Source organism: Zosterops lateralis (assembly GCF_965231275.1).
Source record: "Zosterops lateralis genome assembly, chromosome: 17".
Lineage (NCBI taxonomy): Eukaryota > Metazoa > Chordata > Aves > Passeriformes > Zosteropidae > Zosterops > Zosterops lateralis.
This window is the reverse complement of record NC_139777.1, coordinates 4,314,470-4,320,469: the sequence shown is the minus strand read 5'-3', so window position 1 is coordinate 4,320,469 and position 6,000 is coordinate 4,314,470.

Here is a 6,000-nt window from a genome sequence, read left to right as displayed (position 1 = left end):
TCAATTATTCACCCCCCGATCTCAGTAATTCCAAACATCCCAGGTAATAAATAGCATTCTTCTACTGCTGTTAAAAAAATCCTAAATATTTTTTGTTTTCATTTTTTTAAGCTCTTCCCCAGGTGACTGCAAGCTGGCCAGTGAATTATATAATATAAATGTACACATTAATTAAAGAATAAAGCAGGTTAGGAGGCCAGGAGTGTCAGGAGGCAGCACAGGGCAGATCCATCAGCTCAGGATCCTGAGTGTCTCCCATCACTGCTGGGAACAGCACTGGGAACAAAGTCCTGTCCTTTCAAACCAGCCCTCAGACCTCTCTTTCAGCCTGTTTTAACATTTGAAAAGAGTATTTTTTTGTCTGGCTAAATTAAATCCTTGACATCTTTTGTTTCTAACCCACATTCTTTCTCAAGCTGGTTGAGAGGAAACAAAAACAAAGCAGACCCAAAAAGAAAAAAAAAAAAAAAAAAAAAGGAAAAAAAAAAAAATCAAAACCCACCCCAAAACAACACAGAGGGAACAGGAGATAATTTGATCCTGGTAAAATACATGAAAACCACAACCTGCTCTCCATGAGCCTCTCCAAACCCTGCTGCACCTCTGGAACAGCACAGTCACACATGAGGAAATCCTCTCATTGTAAGGTTGGAATTTGAGGGTTTTACGCTGCATTTAAACCCCAAACAAGGTGGGGACCAGTCACAGGTTGGACTGGATGGTCTGGGAGGTCTTTTCCACCCCTAGTGATTCTGGGATCAACCCATGATAATCTAAGGTGGTGTTGCACAGGCCTTCAGATGATAAATTTATCCCATTAAAAGTTCATATTCACAAGGCAAACGAGGAATCAGGGAAATGTGAACTTCTCTTAAAATTCTTAAAATGAACAAATCCTTCTGCCTGCACTTGAGATTGGGGTGAATTTCTCAGGACGAGGATTTAAAGTTTCTTCCTAAGGGGAAAACATCCAGACAGAACTTCATGGAGCCAGCAATGCTGTGCCCTGACTGGGTAGCTGAAACTTATAGAAGTTAATTTCTACAACAAATATGGGAGTAATATTTTTGTTATCTCTGTTCTTCTGCCAGCAACAGAAGGGGGGCACTGAAACCCTTTATTCCTGGTGTGAATTTTCACCAAAAATACTGTGCAGAACAAGTACATTAACAAAAAACCCCAGAATTCAAACCACTTCAGTCTCCCTCACCACAATCTTCAGCTCCACATCCACAATGTGTCTGACAATCCTTCCTCTCCCTCCTGCGCCTGCAGAGACTATTCTGATGGTCAAGAGCCATAAAAATCCCAAATTCAGACACATGGGACCACAGAAAGCTGCCATAAATCCCAAATACTGATGTACAGAGGTGTGAAAAGCTGTAACAAATCCCTTTCAGTCCCACTCCTCACACAGGTCACTAGATCTGGGCTATAATTTTGGGAGTGTGCTGTTCACTGGGCACAGGCTGGACAAAGGCCTTTTCTCTCTGAGTTCAGTCAAAAGGACAAGAGCCCATGACAGAGCTCTTGTATCTCCTGGGATTTTAGGCTGTCACAGCAGGGAAGGGCCAGGGAAGGAGGAGGGGGGTTCTGCCAGCCAGGATAAAGCCAACAAAAACACCTAATGAGTGGAAAAGCTGGGAAGTTCATGCAGTTGGTGCTGTCTGGCTGAAATAGCATTTCCAGGCTGGCTGTGGGCATGGAAAATCATCCCAGAGGTGCCATCACATCAGCCTCCAAGTACTGAAAACACAGCACTGTTTTGGTGCTGGTTTTGGAGCTATTTTGGCTTTCCCACCAGAAGTGAGAACCTCTGTGTCCAGCAAAAGCAACGCCAGGAGAAAAGCTGGAGATCAACAGGCTGCAAAGGCTCATCCAGGAGCTTCTCCAGGCTGCAGGAATTCCCTGCTCCAGAAAAGAGCCAGAGGCAGCAGGAGAAGCGAGGCACGACTGACCCTGGGCTGACACCAAGGAGAGCAGTTAGGATGGAGCAGAGACTGTACAAACACTGGGTAATCCTTGCTCATCTTCTCCAGGACAATCCCAGCCTCCAGGCCTGATGTCACAGAATTTCCATGATTAAGTGTCTGTTAATTAAACACACAGTGTGTGTAATTACTGATACAAACTGTCCAAACTCTTAAGAAGAGTAGAGATCCTGCTGTTCCAAACTGGAGGATCCTTGTCTTGGATTCCTCAAGACACATTGGATGTGTTACTTCTCATGGGAGAAGTGCTGCTGTTTGTTCCAGTTTGTTCATTTGACCTTCAAGCAAAGCTGAAGAGGAAAGTATAGAAAATATAAATATATCCAAGGAAATGTCCTTTAAAACGAATGTTTAACTTTACCCGTGCAAAGGAAAATCCAATATTTAATCAAAGCCTTCTGTAACTGGGAATCTTGGTTCCATGAGTAATCCAAAGAGTTTTATGATGGATTAACTGCTTTGAGAACTCTGGCAAAGTTAAAGATTCAATAACAAATAACTTGGTCCGACTCAAAGAAAGAGCACAGGGAATGATTTACCAAAGTGATTTTCCAACTCCTGTGTGGCTGAAAACCACACTGGAATGTTCCTTCCCCAAGAAAATCCAAGACATCAACATTTATAATATTTACAGCAACAGGATGGTTCAATTCCTTCTTTACTCAGAGGTGTCTTCACACAAAAGCCTCACTGATAGGGATAGTGGCAGGAAAAAGCTCTGAATGGAGTAATAAAACCACGTTGAGGTATTGAGAGGTATCTTCCCTTTAAATCCTGAATAAAGCTTCCCACAGGAATTTGGGGAAAACTTTCAGCAGTTTCTCTGTTGGCATGACACCCCTGCAAATCTGTTTAAAACTACCTGAACCATATGAGGCTCTCCCAGGCAGTCTGGGCTGGTGAAAGCCTTGTTCATCACCACCCTGAGCCCACATTTGGATTTTTGATATAAAAGTGCAGAGAAAAGGTCCAACAGGTGCAGGGCCAGGTCAGGTTCTAATTAACAGACGTGTCCTCACACCCCAGGCAGGTTTTAAACAACACAGAGCTCAAAGCAGCAACACTCTGCAAAAAGCAAAACCCCGCAAAACAAACCCCGTTGTCCCATTAAACTTAAAATACAATTTGACTCTGTCCTAGCCATGTAGATGAGCTATCTGCATTAAATTGTGTTTAATTTAACTCTAGAACTATAGGGCCCAATTAAAAATAATGAGGCCTGTCTCCAACTGTCAGGCTCAATTAGAGATAATGGGAAGTGATAGCTCCTGGAATAGATTCATTTTTGTCTGATAGACGAACTGGGGCAGGGGTCTTGGCAGGGGTCAGTGGAATAGACCCGCCAACAAAACACGGGTCAGTCAAGCTTAAGGAGTCTTAAGGAACCTAGTTATTAAATAAGGAAGTAGGAAGTAAATCAAATCCAAAAGCACATGAATAACCCCAACAGATTCTTTTTTTTTTTTTTTTTTTCTGTTTTGTTTTGTTGGGTTGTTTTTTTTCCTGTTACATCCCCCCATATATCAAAATTCATCTGAGCATTAAACTGCCCGTTCCAAATATAGAACAAATAAAGCTCAAAGCTGTTTGGCAGGGCTAAAGGGGAACTTGAAAAAGAAAGGCCCAACTTCATATTCTAAGGAGTTTAGCAGGATCAATATTCTCCTGCGGTTAAAAAAAAATGTAGCAAAACCACTGAACTTTTATTTATAAAAAAATGACTATCAGCAATGGTGATTTGAATGCAGAGACAAACCAAGGTGTTGAAGAAAGCAATAAGACACCAAGCAAGGTGTTCTGTGTGATGAACTGATTTTTTTGGGTGACAAAAACTGGAAAAATCTGCCAACTTTTCCTCCCAAAAATGCAGCAGAGCAGTCAGAGCAGAAACCACTGGCCCTTGAGGAGGCACAAATGGGTGACAACTCTTGGTCAGCAGACAGTGGCTGTCATTTTGGATGAGTAATTGATCCTGAATAGGGATTAATAAATTATTATCAATTTATTAAATTAAATAAGGAAGTAGGAAGTAAATCAAATCCAAAAGCACATGAATAACCCCAACAGATTCTTTTTTTCAGATTTGTTTTTTTTTTCCTGTTACATCCCCCATATATCGAAATTCATCTGAGCATTAAACTGCCCGTTCCAAATATAGAACAAATAAAGGTCAAAGGGGCTAAAGAGCTAAAGGGGAACTTGAAAAAGAAAGGCCCAACTTCATATTCTGAGAAGTTTTAGCAGGATCAATATTCTCCTGAGGTTAAAAAAAAATGTAGCAAAACCACTGAACTTTTATTTATAAAAAAATGACTATCAGCAATGGTGATTTGAATGCAGAGACAAACCAAAGCCTTGAAGAAAGCAATGAGACACCAAGCAAGGTGTTCTGTGTGATGAATTGATTTTTTTGGGTGACAAAAACTGGAAAAATCTGCCAACTTTTCCTTCCAAAAACGCAGCAGAGCAGTCAGAGCAGAAACCACTGGCCCTTGAGGAGGCACAAATGGGTGACAACTCTTGGTCAGCAGACAGTGGCTGTCATTTTGGATGAGTAATTGATCCTGAGTGGGGAGGGATGGGGCAGAGCCCAGGGCCAGTGTGGGACATTCCCTGTGCATCCACACTCGGGGCACTGCAGGAACAGGACCCTGTCCTTGCCCACCCAGCTGGGACTCTGGAGATGGTGTTTGGGCAATCCTGATGTTCCCACCCCGGCCTCTCCTTTTGTTTGTGTGGGAAGACACTTTTTTAATCTAATGATATCTCTGTCCATGTCCAACGCTGCTCGTGCCCTGCTCCCCTCCCCCCTGGACAGCCCAGCCTGCAAAGCCATGCTTTGAATTTAAATATTTCTGCTCTGGAGCTTCTGAGGAGGGAAGGGAGAGGGTCAGAACCTAGGCTTCTCCCCAGCTGTTCTGAAAAAATGGGAAAATTTCTAATGGGAGATGTTGTTCCTCCTCGTCCTTCCTTTGTCACTCACCCAGAACCTCATGAGGGACACAGGAGGACAAATGTGGCACTGCTAAAATACAGCAAAGGGTCACTGGTGATGCACAGGGTCAATATTATTCCTTCCCTGCAGGGTTTTATCAGGTTTTATCTGACCTCATGCCAGGTCTGGGGGAAAACCTTCCTGACATGCCCCCATGGATGTGCTCAGATGGGAATCACCACAGGCAGGAAGAGCTTTGGAGCCCGAGCCACGACTCTGCAGCTGATTAAAACTCAGAAAAACAGGGAGTGACTTTCAATCTCCACCTTTAGGTGTGATCTGGCTTTAAAAAATCCCTATAAAGATGTTTCCATTTCCCCTGAAGGATATCCAGCTCCTGACATGCAGCACTTGGGATTTGGAGAATTCTGATATTTGAACTCAGTACAAAAATTGCTCCTGGGATTCACAGCTCAGTGCTCCTGGTGGGAATTCAGGTGTGTGAGGACAATGCCACACCCCTGGAAGGGTCCAAGGCCAGGCTGGACAAGGCTTGGAGCAACCTGGGATGGTGGAAGATGTCCCTGCCCATGGCAGGGGCTGGAACTGGATGAGATTTAAGATCCCTTCCAACCCAAACCATTCCGGGATTCTCCAAGTACAAGGATGTGTCCTTAAGAAAACCCTCCTGATTACTTCATGTCTTAAAATTCCAGTTGTGGAGCAACAACCCTGGCCTTGTGTGCCATGGGGTGTGGCAAAATGAGAAAAGCCAGGAAAATCAGATTTAATGCAGGGATTTGTAAGGTCGGCCAAGGAAAACGTTTTGATGATGAGTAGAGGAAAATAAAATCAATTTTTCCATGCAGCTTCTAAAATTGTAGTAAACCCCTGTGTTTACAGAGCACTGAAGTGAAAGCAAAGCCAAAGATTCGAATTTCCACGTATCAAATCCTACATAGAAGATAATTTTATTTACGGCTAATTCCACTTCCCTCATGAAGCCAGAGATTGTTTTACCTGCAATGGACTCTCGTCTCCTTTGGAACCTCACAATAAACTCAACTCCACGGT